The 24657-nt window shown below is 47.0% G+C and overlaps 1 long non-coding RNA gene across 1 annotated transcript; it reads left to right on the top strand.

Moving 5' to 3' along the window:
- Positions 1–54: 54 nt before the first annotated feature.
- On the top strand, positions 55–22199 carry LOC130282713 (uncharacterized). Its single transcript, XR_008846492.1, has 3 exons — positions 55–159; positions 12457–12544; positions 22063–22199. It is a non-coding gene; the product is annotated as an uncharacterized LOC130282713 (long non-coding RNA).
- The last annotated feature ends 2458 nt before the right edge of the window (positions 22200–24657 follow it).

Raw genomic sequence — 24657 nt, 5'->3', positions numbered from 1 at the left:
CAATTTACATTTTTGCATCTTCGTTTTTCCTCTCACCGAGTACTCCGGGATGTAAACATTGTGTTCCAGACTGCCGGCAGTAAAAAAAAAAAAAAAAAAAAAAAAAGGATGTGTACCCAGCTGCTCCAGCCTCCACTGCGATCCTCTTCCTGGTTGCCGGTGAGTCATACTGCACTCAGCCAATCACTGGCCGAAGCGAAGTTCTGCCTCGTCCGGCGATAGTCTGAGCAGCAGTGGGATTTTTTCGGCCTCGGCACTGGTCTTCTTCCTGGTGGCGGGAACAAAAACGTCACACTGCCGCTCAGCCTATCGCCGGCAGAGGAGGGACTTCAGCGCAGTATAACTCACCGACCAGTAGTAGTTCAGACATTTCTGCATGTGGCGGTACCATATGTTATTTTTTATTTTTTTTCTCGCTTTTTTTATTTGTGAAATGAGAAAAGGGGTGATTTCCTTTTTATTTCAAAATTTTTTAAGCCCCCATAGGAGATTATTTATAGTAATCTTTCAAATGCTATTACTTTTCAGTGATATCAGTTATCCACTCTTACAGCCTATCAGAAAACAGACCATGCAAGTGGGTGCTAGCAGAGTGACATGGAGCGGGTAAAGGGATTTTCAGCTGCCATCTTGACTCATTGGATACCCAAAATTGCACTGCGGGTTGTCCAATGAGTCCCACAAAGCACACCTAATGCTTTAAATGCAGTGATCAGTTTTGATCACTGTATCTAAGTGGTTAAAGTGTACCATCAACAAAAACTTAAGATATAATGTAGATAATAACGTTATATATACACTGCTCAAAAACATAAAGGGAACGCTAATAACACATCCTACATATGAATGAACTAATCGTATGAAATACTTTTGTCTTTACATAGTTGAATGTGCTGACAACAAAAAATTATCAATTTCTCAACCCATGGAGATCTGGATATGGAGTCACACTCACATTCAAAAGTGGAAAACCACATTACAGGCTGATCCAACTTTGATGTAATGTCCTTAAAACAAGTCAAAATGAGGCTCAGTAGTGTGTGTGGCCGCCACATGCCTGTATGATCTCCTTACAATGCCTGAGCATGCTCCTGATGAGGTGGCGGATGGTCTCCTGAGGGATGTCCTCCCAGACCTGGACTAAAGCATCTGCCAACTCCTGGACAGTCTGTGGTGCAACGTGGCATTGGTGGATGGAGCGAGACATAATGTCCCAGATGTGCTCAATCAGATTCAGGTCTGGGGAAAGGGCGGACCAGTCCATAGCATCAATGCCTTCCTCTTGCAGGAACTCTGCCACATGAGGTCTAGCATTGTCTTGCATTAGGGGAAACCCAGGGCCAACCGCACAAGCATATGGTCTCACAAGGGATCTGAGGATCTCATCTCGGTACCTAATGGCAGTCAGTCTACCTCTGGCAAACACATGGAGGGCTGTGTGGCCCCCCAAAGAAATGCCACCCCACACCATTCCTGACCCACTGCCAAACCAGTCATGCTGGAGGATGTTGCAGGCAGCAGAACGTTCTCCACAGCGTCTCCAGACTGTCACGTGTGCTCAGTGTGAACCTGCTTTCATCTGTGAAGAGCACATGGTGCCAGTGGTAAATTTGCCAATCTTGGTGTTCTCTGGCTAATGCCCAACATCCTGCACGGTGTGGGTCTGTAAGCACAGCCTCCACCTGTGGACGTCGAGCCCTCATACCACCCTCATGGAGTCTGGTTCTGACCGTTTCAGTGGACACATGCACATTTGTTGCCTGCTGGAGGTCATTTTGCAGGGCTCTGGCAGTGCTCCTCCTTGCACAAAGGCAGAGGTAGTGGTCCTGCTGCTGGGTTGTTGCCCTCCTACAGCCTCCTCCATGTCTCCTGATGTACTGGCCTGTCTCCTGTTAGCGCCTCCATGCTCTGGACACTACGCTGACAGACACAGCAAACCTTGCCACAGCTCACATTGATGTGCCATCCTGGATGAGCTGCACTACCTGAGTCAAAGGTGTGGGTTGTAGACTTCGTCTCATGCTACCACTAGAGTGAAAGCACCGCCAGCATTCAAAAGTGACCAAAACATCAGCAAGGAAGCATAGGAACTGAGAAGTGGTCTGTGAAGTGAGAAGTGGTCACCACCACTCCTTTATTGGGGGTGACTTGCTAATTGCCGATAATTTCCACCTGTTATCTGTTCCATTTGCACAACAGCATGTGAAATTGTCAATCAGTGTTGCATCATGAGTGGACAGGGTGATTTCACAAAAGTGAGATTGACTTGGAGTTACATTGTGTTGTTTAAAGGGGTTATCCAGGGAAAAACTTTTTTATATATATATCAACTGGCTCCAGAAAGAAGAGATTTGCTATGGGACTTTGCTTCTAAACTGGGCGGTTCCCGAGACACGTGTCATCAGATTACTTAGACAGAAAAGAACAACCCTAACTTCAGAAGCTCATAAGTACTGAAAGGATTGAGATTTTTTAATAGAAGTAATTTACAAATCTGTTTAAATTTCTGGAGCCAGTTGATATATATAAAAAAGTTATTTCCTGGAATACCCCTTTAAGTGTTCCCTTTATTTTTTGAGCAGTGTATATTTGTAATATATATTGGTTAAAAAATGTGTATATTTTTGGGTGAAAAAATGCTGTTCCTGCAGCTATTGCCTGTGTGTCTCTGTGAAGAGTCCAAATACAGGAAGTAAGGGCAGGACAAGCAGGGCTCTGTGCAGGCTCCTGGCTTGTCAGTCATCCTGATGTGAGTCGGGGGAATGTCACAGAGCCTCAGTGTACAGAGCCCTGCTTGTCCACCCACACTTCCTGTATTTGGACTCCTCATAGAGACACACATGTAATAGCTGCAGGGACAAAAATATACAATTTTTTTAACCAATGTATATTACAAATATACATATAATGGTATTATCTACATTATATAAAAAGTTTTTGTTGACGACAGGTACATTTTAATGGTGGGCATCAATCTGATCGCTGATGTCTGTCATTAGCGGTGGGTCCCTGGCGGTATTGCTTACTGGATCAGGCATTGACATGAAATCCATAACATTGATCGTCTTGTGACACCTATTTATGTAAAACAGCCAAAGAATAGAAAATTGCATATTGTGCATGCAGGATTCTCTTAAGCATTGTGGTTTTAAACAATACCTTCATACCAGGATGACATATTACTACTGCAGTGACTGAATGATAACCTCATACTGTCAGGAAATGTACTGAAGTCTATACTGTCAGGAACAACACTGAAGTCTATATCACCCAGAGGGCTACAAACACAGGAAGGGGAGGGGAGAGGGGTAGAGAGGAGAAGAAAGGTACATAAAGGGACCATGAAGACAAACACAGAACAAACCACAGAGCCAAGGGGGAAGAGAAAGCAGGAAGAAGAAAATGGAGAGGAGAGAGAGCTAGATAGATTAAGGTGGCTGACGATCAGAAAAGCGGTCCCAAGGTTCCCAAACCGAGAGAAAAGAGGGGACAGAATTGTTCAGTGAGGCTGTGAGGGATTCCAAGGAGCGGATCTCACCGATACGGGCCAACAGATCAGACTCAGAGGGAGGAAGAGGTCTCTTCCAACATTTAGCTATAAGGGTTTTAGCGGCCAAAGCAATATGCATAAAAAGCATAAATGTTTTTTTAGATAGAGCAGGATGAGAAACGTGGAGAAGATATATTCGGGGATCGAGAGGGACCATGACACCCAAAGAACCGGAAATCAATCGTTGTACCATTTTCCAATAACCCCCTATGAAAGGACAGGACCAAAAAATATGGAACACCGTACCCACTCCACAACGTCAGCATTGAGGAGGGATGGTAGGGTTCAGTCTATTTATGAGCTCAGAAGTGTGATACCAGCCCATAATCATTTTATACTGGGTTTCCTTATAGGATGTGCAGATAGAGGCTTTAGATGCCCTCTCCCAAATAACACGCCACTGAGGCAAGGTAATGGTAGTATTGAGAGCCACCTCCCAATGGCCCATATAGCGGTGTGATGGGGGATCCCAGTCTGGGGGCTGGAGGAGTAAAGAGTATATGTCAGAGAGAAGACCCCGCATCTGAGGTCCACCACGGCAAAAGATCTCGAGCCCCATTCCCGCACCATGAGAGATGACAGACCAGCAGGGAAATCAGGATGATAAAGGAAAGACCGCAGAGTGGAGGTTGGAGAAAACAGTCCGAACTTTCTGGAGCAATATCAATAAACGTACCTAGAGAAAGACATGGGACCCAAGAGAGGAGAGAGTGAAACAGAAGACGCCAGAGGGGACCAGAGAAGGGTATTCGGGTGAATAGGAGCTAGCCATGGTTTCTCCAACTCCATCCAGCGGCTATATGCATGGTAGGAGGACCAAGCCGCAAGGTGACGCAGGCGGCTGCCCAGTAGTATTGCGCCACATAGCCCTGCTAGCCATCATGACAGACAGAAGAGCTTGACCAAGCGGACAACCCGCGAAACGGAACTGTCTTTCCACGAGCTCGGCTGAGCTCAAGATTTCTCCCCGACCCGAACCGCTGTAACCCTCCAACATGGAATAAAAGCAACTTCTTTGGCATATACCGGGTGAGTGGGTGATTTATACCTTCCTTTCTTTGATACATTAGACATCGGAAGACGGTGTCTCTTCCCATCCCAGATGAAACGGAAGCTAGCAGATTGAAAGGAGCAAAGGGCGGACAAGGGCACTCGAGTCGGCAACATCTCGAAAAAATACAGTAATTTAGGTAGAATCGTCATTTTAACCGCCGCAATCCGGCTGAAAAAGATATATTGAGACCTCCATTTCTCTAGTAAGAAGTTCCCGAAAAAGGGGGAGATAGTTAGTAGAGTAAAGAGAGGTGTAATGGGAAGTGATGTGAACCCCCAAATACTTGATAGCAGAGGTGGACCATTTAAAAGAGTAATTAGAGCATAAGAGAGTAGACACAGACGAGAGAAGATTGAGAGGGAAAGCCACTGATTTAGAGAGGTTAACTTTGTAGCCAGAGACCACACCATAGTCATGCAGAGCTTTATAAAGGTTAGGAAGAGAAACTAAGGGACAAGAAAGCATGAGGAGTACATCATCAGCAAATAAACAAATCTTAAACTCTCGTGTATGGGAACGCCAGTGATACCCAGGTCCATCCTGATCTTGGCCGCAAGAGGCTCAATGCAAAAGGCAAATACCAGGGGGGACAACGGACAACCCTGTCTAGTGCTGTTAAACAGGAAAGGTTGGAGAGGGAGCATGAGAGAGTTTGAGGGAGGCAGTTGGGCAGGAATAGAGACCCCGCAGAGCAGTTAGAAAGTTACCCATGATACCGAATTTCTGGAGGGTAGGAAAAAGAAATGGTCACCCCAATCAAAGGCCTTTTCCGCATCCAAGCTAAGAATTAATGCCTGTTCGGCCCTCCGATTGATTAAGTCAACCAGTCCCACTACCCTCCTGGTATTATCACCTCCCTGACAACAGGGGATAAACCCAACCTGATCGTTTTGCATAAGGCAGGGAAGAAAGGAGCTTAGTCTAACGGCTAGAACCTTGCAATAAAGATTCAAATCAGAATTAGGGGGGCAATAGGCCTGTAACTAGAGTGATCATGGGGATTCTTGCCAGGTTTAGGTATCAGGGTAATCAAGGAGTGTAAAAAAGACTGCGGGATCTCCTCGCCCCCCAGAAAAGAATTAAAGAAAGAGGAACAAGTTTAGGTATGAGTATGAAGGAGTAAGTCTTGTAGTACAGGCAAGTGAATCCCTCAGGTCCTAAGGAGCAGCCAACTGGAAGGGATTTAAGGACCTCTAAGAGTTCCTCCCCCGTACCACTGACTTATGGGCTTCCCAAAGGACTGCCTGAGAGGAGACCGTGCCCTTGTTAGTGGCAAAGTAATCAGTGAGACACTTCGGAATAGACTCCCGGGAAGGCAATGATTTAAGAAGAGAATCATTAAGACGCCAATGGCAGCTCCTTAGCGAAGAAGGAGAATGAGAAAAAGAAAGGAGGACAGGGCAGTGGTCAGACCAAAAAATTGCCTCAAGGGAAGCTGTAGAGAGCATGCGCACCATGGGAAGTTTACCCAAAAAATAGTCTATGCGCGTGTGTGCAATTTATGAGAGTGCGAGTAAGAACTGAAAGAGCGGTCCGTATAGTCCACCTAAAAATGGTAGCCAGGCGCAATTGGGCAGGAGAAGGAGTATCAGAGAGGGAATGACGGTCCATAGAAGGAGAGAAAATAAGATTAAAGACCTAGTAACCAGGCAGAAGAAGGATATTTATGGAGCTTAGAGAGGATCCTACGTAAGAATGGGATTTGTGAAGTGTTAGGGGCATAAATATTACAGAGCAGAAGCGGGACCCCACCCAGGACCCCCTCCACCACTACATAATGCCCCTGTGGGTCTAGAGAGAAAGAGGAGACTTGTAAAGGGCAGGATCGAGAGACCAGGATAGCAGTCCCAGCCATCTTCCTATCAGAGACAGTGGAGTAGGCCTGAGGAAAGAGATTCTGAAGAAATTGAAAAGATCCAGAACGGTCAAAGTGTGTCTCCTGCAGAAAGACAATGTCGGCCCGCAGCTCAACTAATTCCCACTGCAGCAAACGACAGTATACGTCAGGAACAGTAGTAGTAATTGGAGTCGTGACAAGACCAAAGAGCAAGGAATGTCCTCAAACAACAGTGAGAAGTGAGCAAGGAATGCCAGAAACAATAGTGAGAAGGTGTAAGGCATCCCATGGCCACTCAGGGGGGAACCCGCGGGTGACCCCCGGAGTCACGAGGAGGCGACTTCTTCTGAGTCCAAGTCCGGTTGGCAAACAGGTTGCCATACAGGAGGTAGGGGAGGAGGGGGAGATGTGATGTTCCAATCTACCATCTGGGGTACCGGCAAGTCGGGGGCAGAACAAAAGGCCGGGAGGTCAGAGAAGGAATGTAATACAGTCCGTCCTTGCAAGCATGAAGCGCAAATGGAAAGTTCCATCTATAAGGCACCTGGTGGGAGTGAAGAACAGCCAAGAGGGGTTGGAGCATTCAACGCTTCCGAAGCGTCAGCCAGGACAGGTCTTGGTATAATTGAATAGGGGCTCCATCAAAGTTGAAGTTCCTCAGTGAGCAAGCTTTAGCCATCATGGCCTCCTTCACTTGAAAATCGTGTACACATTAGATAACATCTCTGGGAGTGCCTGTGTTAGATTTGGGGTGGAGGGCCCTATGAGCTCTGTCCAGCTTAATCTTATGGGCGTAATAACATGCACGCACCCGTATGTTATTACACCTTCCCCGATTGTCCAAGTCTTCCACATGGGCATGAAGGTCACAGAGAAAGTCAGTTTGGATGCAATGGTGGAATGGAGCTGGGCAATGTAAGCTCTGGTGGTATCATGCTCGTCCTCTAGGCCCTCCACCCGATCAGAAACATGCTGTAGGTCCTGGCACAGGGACTACATTTCTGCATGACATGTATCCTTCACTTCAGCAATAAGTGAATGAAAGTCCTCCTTTGTTGAAATTTGGGAGAGGAGCTGACTAATGTCTGGCAGAGTAGACGGTAGTGCTGGCAAGCCTGAGCAAGGCAGGGCGGCCTCGGAGAGAACATCCCAGGAGGAAGAAGCCGGCCCTTGAGGAGAAGGCAGCAGGGGCCCAGAGGAGTGGGAAGGTGACCCCTGTGAGGGCAGGTAGGAAGCACTTGAGGACATCTTGGGAACCCTCTGTGGTTTAGGGGTGGCTAGAGGAGGACATCAGGCTGCAGGAGGGTCCAGATGTACTGAGCATAGGAGTGCCAGAGATGCAGACCCTTATCCCACTGGAGGAAGTGGCTGAGGAGAAGGCTGCTCAGGCCCTCAGGCAGTGCACAGAGTTGGTGGTGGTGGGGGGGGGGAGCCGAGCAAAAAGAAGCAGCTGAGGGTGGCTGCGTGTGAGAGGATGGAGGCTCCTGGCCTCCCCACAATGGTCACCCAAGATGGCGGGCCTGCGCTCCAGCAGGGAGAAGAGGATGCAGAACCTTCAGGTGTAGGGAGCTGGTGTGCTTCTCGGGGGTTACAGCTCCTGTCTGGCAGGGGGTTATTCACACTCACCCCCAAATCAGAGCATTCTGGAGCCTCAGGAGTTAATCCAGCAGAAGCGGCGTCTAATGCAGCAGGCTCTGCCGGGAGCTCTTCAGCGTGGTGCAGGGATTGTCGGGTGAGATCGCAGTACCCACGGAGAGCAGCAGGGACGTGCAGCAGCTAGGATGGAGCCATCCCCGGAGACTCCGGTGCAGGGAGGCAAACAGCAGGAGGCTTGCAGACCCGGGCTCCGGTAAGCAGCCCCGGATGCAAGAGCAAGCCCTGCGCCGGCCCTGTAATGGCCGGCAGGCGGGCGGGAGGGGTTTGAAGATAGCGGAGAATATATCTGGGTGGCATAGCAGGCAGCCGGGTAACTGAGGAGCTTCCTCCCCATTTAGGGAAGCTGGGTCACCTGTAGTTTGAAGCTAGTTTAGGACCACAAGTGCGGGAGCTGTCTCAGAAAGCAGCCATCCTGTTCAGCGCCAAGCTACGCCCCCAGGTGATATCTTCTAAGAGGCCATTCACACTACAAATTTGCAGAATTTGGAAGTTCCAGTACAGCTGCCTTCCCTTATTTTCAATGGGGTTCTGCTGCACCGTGCACGCTGCAAAATGTCCATGAATTCCGCATGGACTGCTTTGCCATCAATGGGCATAGAGCATGTCTGCATGGTCATAGGACCAATTAATTTCCACAGCACCCACTGTGCATGGGATCTCTGCCCTAAGAGTTCTTTTCTATGGGGGCTCAGACTACCATGAAGATTTATTTCAAATATAACTCTGCCAGACAAATATCTTTGACTGCACATCACAGTCCCCACATTTTTTTCTACCCTCATTTCCCTCAATAACGCCTCCTTTGGTGCCCTACATAGTATGCGTGAGTAGGTAGGTGTGTAGGGAAAAGGGTAGGGAGTTTATCCCAGTATCCCTATAACATGGGCATATCACAAACTTTGTCCTGGACTTCAGTTTCACCAGCCAGTACAGTTAGGGGGAAATTCTTTTTATTTGTGGTTAACCCTACTTTTGGGAGCATCTGGGTCAAATGGTTTGGGGTTACCTCATAGCACATTACCTACTTTTATTGCAAGTTAACTTTCTTCCTTGCCACAAGTCCCAAAATAGAGGAAAGTCTCTTCCCAGATTCACATACATTAGTGCTTTAACTTTGCCCACTTTGTGACCAGCTACTCCACATAAAGTTTCTATTGTGAGCACAATAATAGGGTACTCTCTGGTTTCCCTGTGGATTCAGAAGACCTCAATATTAGGTCCACTGTATGCTTCCCGGTCTTTTAGAATGCTGTGTATCAAGGTCACCAAGCTCGTAGGGCACATTCACACAACGCAATTCCCGCTAAATTCCGGCAGTGAACTTTTACATCAGTGTGAATGGGTTTCCGCGAGACCCATTCACACTGAGCATTTTCAGCGGTGGACAGTTCAGCCACTGAAATTGTTCCGCACAGAGAATGAATATGTTCATTCTTAGGGTGAAATTCCGCGAGCACTGCCTAGCCATCAATGGTGACGACGCAGTGCCGCGGGGTCCGACTTCAGCTGCCAGGCTGAATCTCCACTCGCTGAATTCAGTAATAGGAGATTCAACGTGCATTCCACAGTGTGAATGCACCCTTAGAGTTAAGCAGAGCCAGCACAGCATAAGCTCCTAGGAATACCTTTCACACTCAGTCTCTGTCATAGTCTCTGCAGAAAGAAGTGGCCATGCAAACAGGGATACACATCGGGAGGTGTGGCAATCCATAGTCGTTGGGGGACAAGTGGCAGTTACAGTCATGGCCGTAAATGTTGGCACCCATGGCATTTTTCAAGAAAATTCAGTATTTCTCAGATAAAAGGATTGCAGTAACACATCTTTTGGTATACACATGTTTATTCCCTTTGTGTGTCTGGGAACTAAACTAAAAAAGGGAGTAAAAAAAGCAAATTGGACATAATGTCACACCAAACTCCAAAAATGGGCTGGACAGAATTATTGGCACCCTTAACTTAATATTTGGTTGCACACCCTTTGGAAAAAATAACTGAAATCAGTTGCTTCCTATAACCATCAATAAGCTTCTTACACCTCTCAGCCAGAATATTGGACCATTCTTCCTTTGCAAATTGCTCCAGGTCTCTCTTATTGAAAGGGCGCCTTTTCCCAACAGCAATTTTAAGATCTCTCCTTTTCCCAACAGCAGTTTTAAGATCTGGACTCATTGATGGCCACTTCAGAACCCTCCAGCGCTTTGTTGCCATCCATTTCTGGGTGCTTTTTGACGTATGTTTGGGGTCATTGTCCTGCTGAAAGACCCAAGATCTTGGACGCAAACCCAGCTTTCTGACAGTGGGCTGTACAGTTCAACCCAAAATCCATTGGTAATCCTCAGATTTCATGATGCCTTGCACGCATTCAAGGCACCCAGCTCCAGAGACAGCAAAACAACCCCAAAACATAATTGAACCTCTACCATATTTCACTGTAGGTACTATGTTCTTTTCTTTGTAGGCCTCATTCTGTTTTCAGTAAACAGTAGAATCATGTGCTTTACCAAAAAGCTCTATCTTGGTCTCATCTGTCCACAAGATGTTTTTCCAGAAGGATTTTGGCTTACTTAAAGGGGTACTCCGCCCCTGGCATCTTATGCCCTATCCAAAGGATAGGGGATAAGATGTTAGATCGCCGCGGTCCCGCTGCTGGGGACCCCGGGGATCGCCGCTGCGGCACCCCGCCATCATAACTGCACAGAGCGAGTTCGCTCTGTGCGTAATGACGGGCGATACAGGGGCCGGAGCAGCGTGACGTCATGGCTCCGCCCCTCATGACATCATGGCCCGTCCCCTTAATGCAAGTCTATGGCAGGGGGCGTGACGACCGCCACGCCCCCTCCCATAGACTTGTATTGACGGGGGCGGGCCGTGACGTCACGAGGGGCGGAGCCGTGACGTAACGATGCTCCAGCCCCTGTATTGCCCGTCATTACATGCAGAGCGATCTCGCTCTGCGCAGTAATGATAGCGGGGTGCTTCAGCAGCGATCCCCGGGGTCCCCAGCAGCGGGACCCCGGCGATCTGACATCTTATCCCCTATCCTTTGGATAGGGGATAAGATGTCTAGGGGCGGAGTACCCCTTTAAGTTCATTTTTGCAAAATGTATTTTTGCTTTTCTATGTCTCTGTCAGCAGTGGGGTCCTCCTGGGTCTCCTGTTATAATGTTTCATTTCATTTAAATGTCGACGGATAGTTCGCTCTGACACCCATGCTCCCTGAGCCTACAGGACAGCTTGAATATCTTTGGAACATGTTTGGGGCTGCTTATCCACCATCGGGACTATCCTGCGTTGACATGTTTCATCAGTTTTTCTCTTCCGTCCGTGCCCAGGGAGATTAGCTACAGTGCCATGGGTTGCAATCTTCTTTCTAATGTTGCACACTGTGGACAAAGGCAATCTAGATCTCCTGGAGATGGACTTGTAACCTTGAGATTGTTGATATTTTTCCACAATTTTGATTCTCAAGTCCTTTCTGTTGTCCATGCTTAGTGTGGCACACACAGACACACAATGCAAAAACTAAGTGAACTTATCTTCTTTTTATCTGCTTTCAGGTGTGATTTTTATATTGCCCACACCTGTTACTTGCCCCAGGTGAGTTTAAAGGAGCATCACATGCCTGAAACAATCTTATTTATCCACAATTTTGAAAGGGTGCCAATAATTTTGTCCAGCCCATTTTTAGAGTTTGGTGTGACATGATGTCCAATTAGCTTTTTTTTCCTCCCTTTTTTGGTTTAGTTCCAACACACACAAAAGGAATAAACATGTGTATAGCAAAACGTGTTACTGCAATCCTTTTCTGTGAGAAATTGCCAACATTTACGGCCATGACTGTATATGCCCAAGTTCAGGGCATCGCCAACACTATATGCAGCCCTGGTCTCAGACTTGAGACCTAGGTTAATGCCTGAATGTCCCACTAGGTTTGGGCCTGACCACTTGTTTCCCCTCTTGGCCACCTCCTAATTTTTGATCATTTTGGAACAGTCTTAGGCTGGGTTCACATCACGATTTTCCAATCCGGTTCCCGTGTACGGTTTCTTAGTAAAAACCGTATGGGACCGTATTGAAAAACGTATACATTGACAAATCATTGAAAACCGTATGCATCAAAATGCGTACGGGTGCATATGGTTTGCTGCCAACACGTTTTTTTCCAGTTCTGAAAACCGTGTCCGACCACGGTTTTTGGTCCTGTTAGAAAACCGTATTGCAACCGTATGCGTTTTCTTTAACATGGAGTTCAATGAGAACCGTACAACCATACGTGTCAATACGGTTAACCGTATGCTTTTTTTGCATTGCGCATGCACTTTGGACTCTAAAGTCCCTCCCACCTCCCCACCCTTCCAGAACTTCTCAGTCTGCTGAAGAGGAAAGAAGCCGTGACGTGAGCTCCGCCATATTCCTACACCTTTTTCTATGCTTACCGGATTCCATAGTGAGTACTCTGCCATGTTTTTTTAACCCTTTGTTTATCTGTAGTAACTTGATCCAATTGCATTGTTTTAGGATCCTTTATGGCTGTTTTGTGTTTCCATACTTTATTTTTGTTTGTTCCTTTTTACTTAAAATATATATTTATAATGAAAGGAATGATATTGATTAGTGAAAACAGTAAATTTTATATTTATGTAAATTCAAAAAGCTGTAGTGGTGCACTGGCACAGTTTTTCCAGGGTTCCTTTATGTATACTATTTATTTCTCAATCAATTCATATGTTTCATATAATTATATATACACTAAGAAGGTAATGATAGTGATTATAAACATTTTTGTGGGTTTTTTTTGCAAGAAAGCTGTACTGCTGCATTGGCACATGGTGCTATGCAAATCTATTGCACAGTTTTCCCACTTTTCCTGTATGTTTACTATTTATTTCTCCATAAATTCATGTGTTTTATATAATTATATATACACTATGAAGGTAATGATAGTGTTTTTAAACACATTTCTAGTTGTTTTTTGCAAGAAAACAGTACTGCTGCACTGGCACATGGTGCTATGCAAATCTATTGCACAGTTTTCCCACTGTTCCTGTATGTATACTATTATTTTGTCATTAAATATATGTTTTTTTTACAAATTAGATATTTAGGGTGCGTTCCCACAGGGTGTATACGCAGTGTATTTGACGCTGCACAAAATTTACGGCAGCAGCGGGAAATACGCTGCTTATCCCTTGCTTACTATACACACAGGGCTTTCCAATGGCAGCCCTATGTGTGTAGTGAGTTTTGGAGGCGGAGCCGCGCGTCACAGACATGTCGGCACACGGCCCCGCCTCCAAAACTCACTACACACATAGGGCTGCCGTCGGAAAGCCTTGTGTGTATAGTGAGCAAGGAATACACAGCGTATTTCCCGCTGCTGCTAAACATTTTGTGCAGCGTCAAATACGCTGCGTATGCGCCCTGTGGGAACGCACCATTAGACTATGAAGGGACTGAGATTGATAGACCAAATTTTGATTGTTTTTTTGCCAAAAAATAGTAGTGCAGCAATAGCACATGGTGCTCTTCTAATCTATTCCACTGTTTTCCCACTTTATCCTTTCTGGTTCCTAAATTTTGGCGAGGAATTTACTGTGTTTGTCAAAACAACCTTTTTTTTTTTTTTTATAAGAAAATTGTCAATTGTGTATAGTAGCTCTAGATGGTTGTTTTTTTTTAATAATTTTTTTTTAACCCCTTAACGAAGAAGGACGTAAATGTACGTCATGCGCGGCAGGTCCCGGCTGTTGATCGCAGCCAGGGACCCGCCGGTAATGGCGGACACCCGCGATCCCACGGATGTCTGCCATTAACCCCTCAGATGCCGTGATCAATACAGATCACGGCATCTGCAGCATCGCGGTCACTTAAATGGATGATCACATCGCCCGCAGCGCTGCCGCGGCGATCCGATCTTCCAGAACGGCAGACGGAGGTCCCCTCACCTTGCTCCGCTGCCTTCCGGGAGTCTTCTGCTCTGATCTGCCTTCCCGTATTTCCTATACATAGCACTGAACAGGATTAGCAATCGAATGATTGCAATAAATGGTCCCCTATGGGGACTATTAAAGTGTAAAACTAAAAGTAAAAAAATAAAGTGAAAAAATTTTTAAAAAACCCCTCCCCAATAAAAACGTAAATTGTCCCATTTTCCCCATTTCACCCCCAAAAAGTGTTAAAAAAATATTTTATATACATATTTGGTATCGCCGCGTGCGTAAATATCTGAACTATTAAATTCAAATGTTAATGATACCATATGGTGAACGGCGTGAACGTAAAAAAAAAAAGTCCAAAATAGCTGCTTTTTTATAACATTTTATTCCCCCCCCAAAAAAAATGTATTAAGTTTTAGATAAGCAAATATGGTATCAATAAAATGTACACATCACGGCGCAAAAATGAGCCCTCATACCGCCGCATATACGGAAAAATGAAAAAGTTATGGGTCTTCAAAATAGGGGGATTTTAAACGTACTAATTTGGTTAAAAAGTTTGTGATTCTTTTAGAAAAGTATGTTATCATGGGTATCATTTTAATCGTATTGACCCAAAGAATAAATAACACATGTCATTTTTACAGTAAATTGTACGGCGCGAAAACGAAACCTTCCAAAATTAGCAAAATTGCGGTATTCTTTTTAATTTCCCCACACAAATAGTATTTTTTTCAGCCCAAAAAAAGTCAGAAAAACAGGCATCTAGCCAACCAAGCAAGGTATTTTCACAAAGATTTAAATTTTTTAAAAACCTTATTTTCTGAAATTTTGCCGATGAAGATGCCGATGATAATCTTAAGAATATAATTTAAGTTAATTTTTTCCCAGAAATCCCACAAGGAAAAAGCTATTGACCAATCTGTGGACCCTTCTGATTTTCGACCAGAGGAAGTAATACAATTTGTGGTCAGGACTTATCAGTGTGCGTGGTCTTACCTGTTACCTGCTGCCAGGGAAACCTGAAAGAGACATGATTAATACCACACGAAGCTTAACAACTACCTGCCCCTTGAACAGCGGTTGAAGTGTGCCTGAAAACCGCGTTGAGGGTCTGCCTTTAGAGGGCATCCCCTTATGTACATGATAAATGAAAGAAAGGGTGAGGCGGGTGGGTTTCGCCAACCCAGCATACGCCCCTAGGGAGGGGTTGCCGGGGATTAAATATCCTAAGCCCCTCCCACAAATGCAGCCTGATAGGCTTTCTACTTGTGGTCAGGACTTATCAGTGGGCTTGGTCTTACCTGTTACCTGCTGCCAGGGAAACCTGAAAGAGACATGATTAATACCACACGAAGCTTAACAACTACCTGCCCCTTGAACAGCGGTTGAAGTGTGCCTGAAAACCGCGTCGAGGGTCTGCCTTTAGAGGAGACAACACTATTAGGGTAATTTGAAAGTGAACTTTATTATAAAGCAAAATGATGAAACTCATCAGCCATCTCCCTTGAGGGATCTGGGACATACGTGGCATACGCATAAGAGTGCCACCTGCCCAACTTCTGAATCACATGTACTGGCACCTTATGCCTGGAGGCCGCTGATGCCGCTCCGATCCGAAAGGAGTGCCCTGAGTATTCCCTGGGGTTGAGGCCTAACGTACGAAGTAACGTGCGAATATGTCACATGAACGTGGAAGTGGTGAGCGCCCCTGCACCGAAGGGCAACAGAGGTGACTCCGGAGGTTTGTCGTGTAGCATGTTGGCCAGTTGTGACAACACCGCCACCGGGCACCATTTATTACCTGAAGGGAAATACCTCACCACTGCACCCCACCTGCATGTCTTAGTGATAGAAAGTGCAACCTCAAACCAAGAACCCTGCCACCTCAAGTGAGCTTTCTGTAAGTGTGTGGTACCCCGCCTAGCACACGAGAATTCTCCCGGACGGAGGAAACCATAAAAAGCCAGATACACGGCAGATTTTAGAATCAAGCTGCGCTCGAAACCGAACGGGTTACTGTCCAAAGCATCAGACAACGCCCTGAACAGGTCACCGCTGATGGGTCTCCCGAGAGCCGGAACTCTGGAGCTACGGGCCAAGACCCCTCTGAGCGCAGCCTTGACCGCCTGAGATGAAAGAATAGAGAGCCTATCCGGGTGAGCTAAAGAAATGAAGTGCTGGATGCCTGACAGATAAGATTTGATGGTACTATGAGATAAGTGCAGAGAAGAGTGGCAAAAACCGATGAAAGATAGAATGACCTTAGTGTCGAAAGAGAAAGGAATATTGTGATGCGATAGATAAGACCTAAAAGTGTTGTAAGCCGCGTGGTATGCCTTCTTAGTGTTGGGTGCCAAGGCGTCAGACATTAAGTCCCGGGCCACTTTCGTGTAATAGGCTAATCCATGACTAGCTGGGCCAAACCTGGGGCCTGAGCTCCGACCAGCTCTGCCTGTGGGACCACCTGTGAAAAAAGACGGAAATTAGCCCTGGATAGCGCATCGGCAGCTGTATTCTCCACCCCCGGTATATGTATGGCCACAAAATTAAACTTGAACTGCAGGGACACCCAGACTAACTTACGAACGAACCTCATGACTGTGGTGTGATTGGAACTGCCTTTGTTTACTATGGCTACTGTCGCCTGATTGTCGCATAGGAATTGCACCGTCTGCCCTGCCCATTTGTCACCCCACACTACTGCCGCTGCTACAATAGGCAATATCTCAAATAGAGCAGAAGTGCTGCCAAAACCCCCCAGCGCCAACATCTGTTCGGACCATTGCCCCGCCATCCACCTGCTGCCCCACACTGCACCATATCCGGTGGAAGATGACGCATCAGTGCAGACTTTGGGGGACCACTCGGAGGCTGGCGGAACAAACATTGCTGTGCCATTCCAATGCTCCATGTACCTGTCCCACATCCCAAGATCAGCCAAGGCTTGCCGATCCAGGGATACCCTACTGTGCTGGTGTGGGACATCGTGTAGGAGGGACAAGATCCTGGACACAAATGCCCTACCCTGCGGAATGACCCTCATGGCAAAAGCGAGCATACCTAGCAAGCTTTGTAATTCAACCTTGGTCGTGATGCGAGAGATCGTGTACTTGTGGATGGTCTGTCTGATTCTATTGAGTTTGTCGGTTGGCAGGCTAACTTGCATGGTAACTGAGTCTAGGACTACTCCCAGAAAGGTGAGGCATCTGGCTGGACCAACTGTCTTCTTGGGAGATACCGGCACCCCAATGTCAGCAAACAGCCTGAGTAATCTGGCCAACTGGCCTGGCTCTTCCCTCGGACCACTGAGCAGAAGAAAGTCATCCAGGTAATGGATGACTTGGCTGCATCCGGAGACATTGACCAGCTGCCAGTGCAATGCCTGGGCCAATTGGTCAAACAACCACGGGCTGCTTTTACAACCGAAGGTCAGCTTGGTAGCGGAATAATAAGAACCCTGCCACTTAATACCGAACCACTGCCACTGATCCCTGCGTAACGGAAGCAACTTAAACGCGTCTGTGACGTCTGCTTTAGCCATCCAGGCCCCTGGACCGAGTTTCAGGATGAGCTGAATGGCCTCGTCTATCGATGAGTACTGCATGCTAAATTCGTCTGATGGTATGAGTGAATTGATGCTGGGAATTACTGAACCGTGGGGAGCCGACAAGTCAAAAATCATCCTTTTCTTCCCACTGAACTTCCCCGTCACCACCCCTACCGGGCTGACTCTCCATGAAGTGAAGGGAGAAACTGCAAAGGGCCCAATCATGTAACCTTTCAATAACTCAGTGTTTATTAAATCGGTGATGACTACGGGATCGTGCAGAGCCGTCAACAAATTATCACATTCATGTGTGGATTGTGGAATCATGACCATGCCAGCGTGGAAACCCTCTTTCAACCCGGTGACCAACCACTGCACCCAGGCCGGGTCTGGGTGATCTACGAGTAAGGCAGCTAGGACTGCGGTGCGAGCCCCGCCTAGTCATGCTGGCCCCTTTTGCCTGCAAGCCGAGCCCGGGTGTGCCCTAAAACAGTAAAAACAGACATGCAACAACCTGCAGTTGCTGTAGTTGCAGGAAGAGATGTTGTAATTGTTGCATATCTGCGAGCCACCGAGGTAATGCACCGGACGGCCCAACTTATCCACTGATGGAGCGGGCCTCGAGAAGGTATCTGAGGATGTGGATGGTCTGGCCGCCCCATGCTCCCCATGCTGCCCAAGCCCTGCGCACCATGCGGTGGCGTGAGTGATGGCCTGACAGTGAGTGCACGCTGGGAACTTCAGATTCGCAAAATGACTGCAAAACATCTGCGAATCCTCTAGGCTCCAGTCAGTCACGTAACCATCCTGGCTGAAAGCGGCCGCTGCCATAGCCAAGAAACTTCTATGATAGTCGTAGAAGTGGGTACCACCATACTTGTACGCATACTCAGTGACCCTCAGCAAGTACAGGTCGAGCTCCTCCCTTCTCTCCGGCCTGACAGAGCATATCACTTCCCTGTACTTGCTGAAGGCAATAACATACTCATGAATGTTCAATTTCCTTTTCAACCTAGCGTCCTTACTTTTGAGGACCACTGATAACTCTGCACAAGCTACCGTCTTAGTGTCCTCCACATCAAAAGCAGATATCAGAAGTGAAGCCAAGTTAATGTCCTTCCCTTCCAGTATGTCCTTCCTCGCCTACCTGGGTTGACCTCTGCTACTGGGGCAGTCGCTACCGCAGGGGCAGGCCCCTGTGGGGCTACTGGGGCTGCCGCCTCCTGAGTACCCCTCTTCTCAAGAGACTCCAGTCTGCCCATCATGGATATCATCATGGCATGTAGTTCATTTAGTGTAGCCTGGCTCGAGGTACCCTCCAGAGTGCCAGTAGCATCCTGATCCGCCAAGAAGAGCTTATATAAGTCCGCTTTACGAGCGGTGGCCGGGAAAGGAATTGCCCTCTTGCGCAATTCCTCCATTAGCTTGGGAATCGTCCACGCTCTGTATGCCGCAGAAGAGGACGTCCCTCGCATGGAGCTCCTGTCTGGAGTTTCGGGGATGGACATCAGGTCCTCGATGTCTGAAACGTGAGACATGACCTGTCCGGGCCGAAACGGGTGCCGGGGAAAAAGCGATAATAGTGAGTATCTTGACAAAACTGAAAAAACGTGTCCCCCTCAATGACAGCTACTGACCTGACCCCTAACGAAACCACAACAAATCGAAATATCCGATGGACACCTGTAACGCCTGTGGATAACCAAATGAGAACACTTATTACCTCGTACCCCTGACCGTGCCTGAAGTGTGCAAAGGTGTGGACCCTGAAACGAGTGATGACCGCAAGTCGAGTGTACCCCTTGGTACCCCTGATGCCACGTGCAAGGTGACTGACAGTATGTAGGAGAGCGCTATGAAATGCATGACGCGTGAAGCCATGATGTGTATTATGACAGTGAATACCTCCTGACGGCGGGCCAAGATTACAGTACGCACCATCCCTGACTAACTAGCAACGGTCCTGAAGACGTGTCAGCAACCATCGCAGGTAAACGGTCACCCTTGAAGAAGAGTCAAGATAACAGCAACCATTACCCATGTACCTGGAAATACTCTGAATGCGTGCCAGACCAACGAATGCACTGTAATCCCTCTGACGGATTGGAGTCAGACTACTCTTGATAACAGCGTCTATGTGATACTGCTACTGTATGTACTATTTAAGTTGGTGTAGACCAATATTATGTGAACTGAAAACGGAAGGCGTGAACTGGCCCCACTACCAGGAAAGTGACAACCACAGTGTGACATAAGAACAGGAAAAAAAAAAAAAAAGAAAAATTGCCGTGCGGCTAGTACTAACCGAAGCCCCTAGGCGTAGATGCAATGTACAACACAGGAACGTAGCGACCACCTAACCGAAATACACCCAATCTGAAACAAAATAATAACCAGTGTTTCTGAGCTGAAACTAACCACATAGTTACCTAGCTAACAAACCTGAAAATGACCCAACTAAACCCCCGCTAGCCCCCCTACTGCCCCACTCCCTGTTGATGTGAAGCATAAACGTGTGTGTGAATTACTGGGTATCTATATGTATGAGTACATATGCGGGGGGAGGGGGCATCCACCTTATCTTTTTCTTTAATGTATATATGCACATACATACACATACATATATATATATATATATATATATATATATAATTTTTTTTTTCTTTTCACTGGTGCATGTATCCGAGGCCTGTGCCCCCCGAACACCGGTGCACCTGCCAGGAACTATACTTCTTATACCAACACTGCATGTACCCCACTGCAAATGCTCTCTTTTTTTTTAATTATTATTATTTATTTATTTATTTATTTATTTATTTATTATTTTTTTTAATATGTGCATGTATTTGAGGCCTATGCCCCCCCAAACACCGGTGCACCTGCCAGAATAACACCACCTCCAATACCAACACAGTGTATGCATGAAATATACCACTATACATGTCCCCCCCTTTTTTTTTTTTTCGCACCGCATCACCACCTGCGGAACTGCAGCCCGAATCAGCTACTCCCCTGGCCTGCTGACTCCCCTCAACCAGAGACCCAGCGTGTCACGTGAGACGCTGAAGCTGTGCGCCCACGTGGGACGCTTCTCCCGTTGCCGGCTGTGTGAGAGCGACCGTGCCCAGCCGGTGAGGCCTGCCCCACCACCCGCTGACCTACGTGAGGTTATACCGTCCCCCCCGAGTGCAACGGCACTCCAACCACGTGTGGATGAGGAGGCGCAGGGAGACTCCGGGTGCCGCGTCTCCCCGCCCACCCCCGCTGCAGCCACGCACCACATAATATATCTCTGCATGACCGACCAGCCTGACTAAGCTGTCGGTGCCCCCTGAAGGATACTGCCGCCTTGCGGACCTTGGGTGCCGGAGACCGCCCGCCTGAGGGGAGAAAAGCTGCGGCCCAGGGCACCCAAGTGAGTGAACAACCCGCCGGTACTCCGGCACTTACCTGTATTACCAGTCCCACCTGCCTAGCGTACGCAACGAAAATCCCAGCCGATTTCGCCAACCCAGCATACGCCCCTAGGGAGGGGTTACCGGGGATTAAATATCCTAAGCCCCTCCCACAAATGCAGCCTGATAGGCTTTCTACATGTTCAAGAGAGGGCATCCTTATGGGATAAGTCCCACTCCAAGCACCATGACAACGTTTGCACACGTAGGAAATGGGAAGAAATTTATGTGAAACTTTTCCCAGAGTACAATACATATGATGAGAAATTACAAGAGGCAATAGGTTTATGCCTTTGTTTTGTACCTTTTTTAATGTCATAAAAAAAAAAAAAAAAGTCTAATAATTTTTTCCCCTTTTTTTTTAGCTGAAGGTATTGAAAAACAATGGAGGTCAGTAAGGGATAGCTTTTTTAAGTGGCTACGTGAATCAAAACTTCCTAGTGGGTCAGCAGCTAAAAAATGCACCTATAAGCACGCAGAACAGCTATCCTTCCTTACCAAAGTGCAAGAAATGCGGGCGTACGTTTTTACAAAGTTTTTTTTATAGGCTTTTTAATAAGTTTAAAAAAAAAATTCAAAATGGTGAAAAAAGGAGACTCCAAATTTTTCTAAATTAAAAAATCAAAGATTGTATAATAGATGGACACTACACACTACTATAATTTGAAATTTTTTAAACATCATAGGGGTTCTTTCACTCCAAATTTTCCTGCCCCACTGTGTCCGGCCTGCAAAACTCTATCAAATAATGTTGCACTTATCAACCTACGCACCACCGTTGTTCTGATCTCACTGTACCATGCTCTGCTTCTGGTCTCTTCAACTTCAGGTGGGTTGGTGATTACACTCTGCGCTCAGCCTATCAGCGGCCACTGAAAGGTCCTGCCGCGGACGCTGATTGGCTGAGCACAAAGTGAAGTCAACGTCCAGCAGGAAGAGGAAGAGTCCGGGAATGGAGAAGAGGCCATTTATTATATTCCCGAAATTACCTTCTTTCATTAGTTTTTTTCTTGTTACATTTCAGGACAACTTCAAATACTATGGTATCTGGATCACCTATTGAAAAAGTCCCCGTAGAAGAACCTGCACAACAACCGCCTAGTCATGCTGGCCCCTTTTGCCTGCAAGCCGAGCCCGGGTGTGCCCTAAAACAGTAAAAACAGACATGCAACAACCTGCAGTTGCTGTAGTTGCAGGAAGAGATGTTGTAATTGTTGCATATCTGCGAGCCACCGAGGTAATGCACCGGACGGCCCAACTTATCCACTGATGGAGCGGGCCTCGAGAAGGTATCTGAGGATGTGGATGGTCTGGCCGCCCCATGCTCCCCATGCTGCCCAAGCCCTGCGCACCATGCGGTGGCGTGAGTGATGGCCTGACAGTGAGTGCACGCTGGGAACTTCAGATTCGCAAAATGACTGCAAAACATCTGCGAATCCTCTAGGCTCCAGTCAGTCACGTAACCATCCTGGCTGAAAGCGGCCGCTGCCATAGCCAAGAAACTTCTATGATAGTCGTAGAAGTGGGTACCACCATACTTGTACGCATACTCAGTGACCCTCAGCAAGTACAGGTCGAGCTCCTCCCTTCTCTCCGGCCTGACAGAGCATATCACTTCCCTGTACTTGCTGAAGGCAATAACATACTCATGAATGTTCAATTTCCTTTTCAACCTAGCGTCCTTACTTTTGAGGACCACTGATAACTCTGCACAAGCTACCGTCTTAGTGTCCTCCACATCAAAAGCAGATATCAGAAGTGAAGCCAAGTTAATGTCCTTCCCTTCCAGTATGTCCTTCCTCGCCTACCTGGGTTGACCTCTGCTACTGGGGCAGTCGCTACCGCAGGGGCAGGCCCCTGTGGGGCTACTGGGGCTGCCGCCTCCTGAGTACCCCTCTTCTCAAGAGACTCCAGTCTGCCCATCATGGATATCATCATGGCATGTAGTTCATTTAGTGTAGCCTGGCTCGAGGTACCCTCCAGAGTGCCAGTAGCATCCTGATCCGCCAAGAAGAGCTTATATAAGTCCGCTTTACGAGCGGTGGCCGGGAAAGGAATTGCCCTCTTGCGCAATTCCTCCATTAGCTTGGGAATCGTCCACGCTCTGTATGCCGCAGAAGAGGACGTCCCTCGCATGGAGCTCCTGTCTGGAGTTTCGGGGATGGACATCAGGTCCTCGATGTCTGAAACGTGAGACATGACCTGTCCGGGCCGAAACGGGTGCCGGGGAAAAAGCGATAATAGTGAGTATCTTGACAAAACTGAAAAAACGTGTCCCCCTCAATGACAGCTACTGACCTGACCCCTAACGAAACCACAACAAATCGAAATATCCGATGGACACCTGTAACGCCTGTGGATAACCAAATGAGAACACTTATTACCTCGTACCCCTGACCGTGCCTGAAGTGTGCAAAGGTGTGGACCCTGAAACGAGTGATGACCGCAAGTCGAGTGTACCCCTTGGTACCCCTGATGCCACGTGCAAGGTGACTGACAGTATGTAGGAGAGCGCTATGAAATGCATGACGCGTGAAGCCGTGATGTGTATTATGACAGTGAATACCTCCTGACGGCGGGCCAAGATTACAGTACGCACCATCCCTGACTAACTAGCAACGGTCCTGAAGACGTGTCAGCAACCATCGCAGGTAAACGGTCACCCTTGAAGAAGAGTCAAGATAACAGCAACCATTACCCATGTACCTGGAAATACTCTGAATGCGTGCCAGACCAACGAATGCACTGTAATCCCTCTGACGGATTGGAGTCAGACTACTCTTGATAACAGCGTCTATGTGATACTGCTACTGTATGTACTATTTAAGTTGGTGTAGACCAATATTATGTGAACTGAAAACGGAAGGCGTGAACTGGCCCCACTACCAGGAAAGTGACAACCACAGTGTGACATAAGAACAGGAAAAAAAAAAAAAAAGAAAAATTGCCGTGCGGCTAGTACTAACCGAAGCCCCTAGGCGTAGATGCAATGTACAACACAGGAACGTAGCGACCACCTAACCGAAATACACCCAATCTGAAACAAAATAATAACCAGTGTTTCTGAGCTGAAACTAACCACATAGTTACCTAGCTAACAAACCTGAAAATGACCCAACTAAACCCCCGCTAGCCCCCCTACTGCCCCACTCCCTGTTGATGTGAAGCATAAACGTGTGTGTGAATTACTGGGTATCTATATGTATGAGTACATATGCGGGGGGAGGGGGCATCCACCTTATCTTTTTCTTTAATGTATATATGCACATACATACACATACATATATATATATATATATATATATATATATAATTTTTTTTTTCTTTTCACTGGTGCATGTATCCGAGGCCTGTGCCCCCCGAACACCGGTGCACCTGCCAGGAACTATACTTCTTATACCAACACTGCATGTACCCCACTGCAAATGCTCTCTTTTTTTTTAATTATTATTATTTATTTATTTATTTATTTATTATTTTTTTTAATATGTGCATGTATTTGAGGCCTATGCCCCCCCAAACACCGGTGCACCTGCCAGAATAACACCACCTCCAATACCAACACAGTGTATGCATGAAATATACCACTATACATGTCCCCCCCTTTTTTTTTTTTTCG

This window comes from Hyla sarda, chromosome 7 (genome assembly GCF_029499605.1).
Source record: "Hyla sarda isolate aHylSar1 chromosome 7, aHylSar1.hap1, whole genome shotgun sequence".
NCBI lineage: Eukaryota > Metazoa > Chordata > Amphibia > Anura > Hylidae > Hyla > Hyla sarda.
This window is presented reverse-complemented; position numbering and strand designations above follow the sequence as displayed.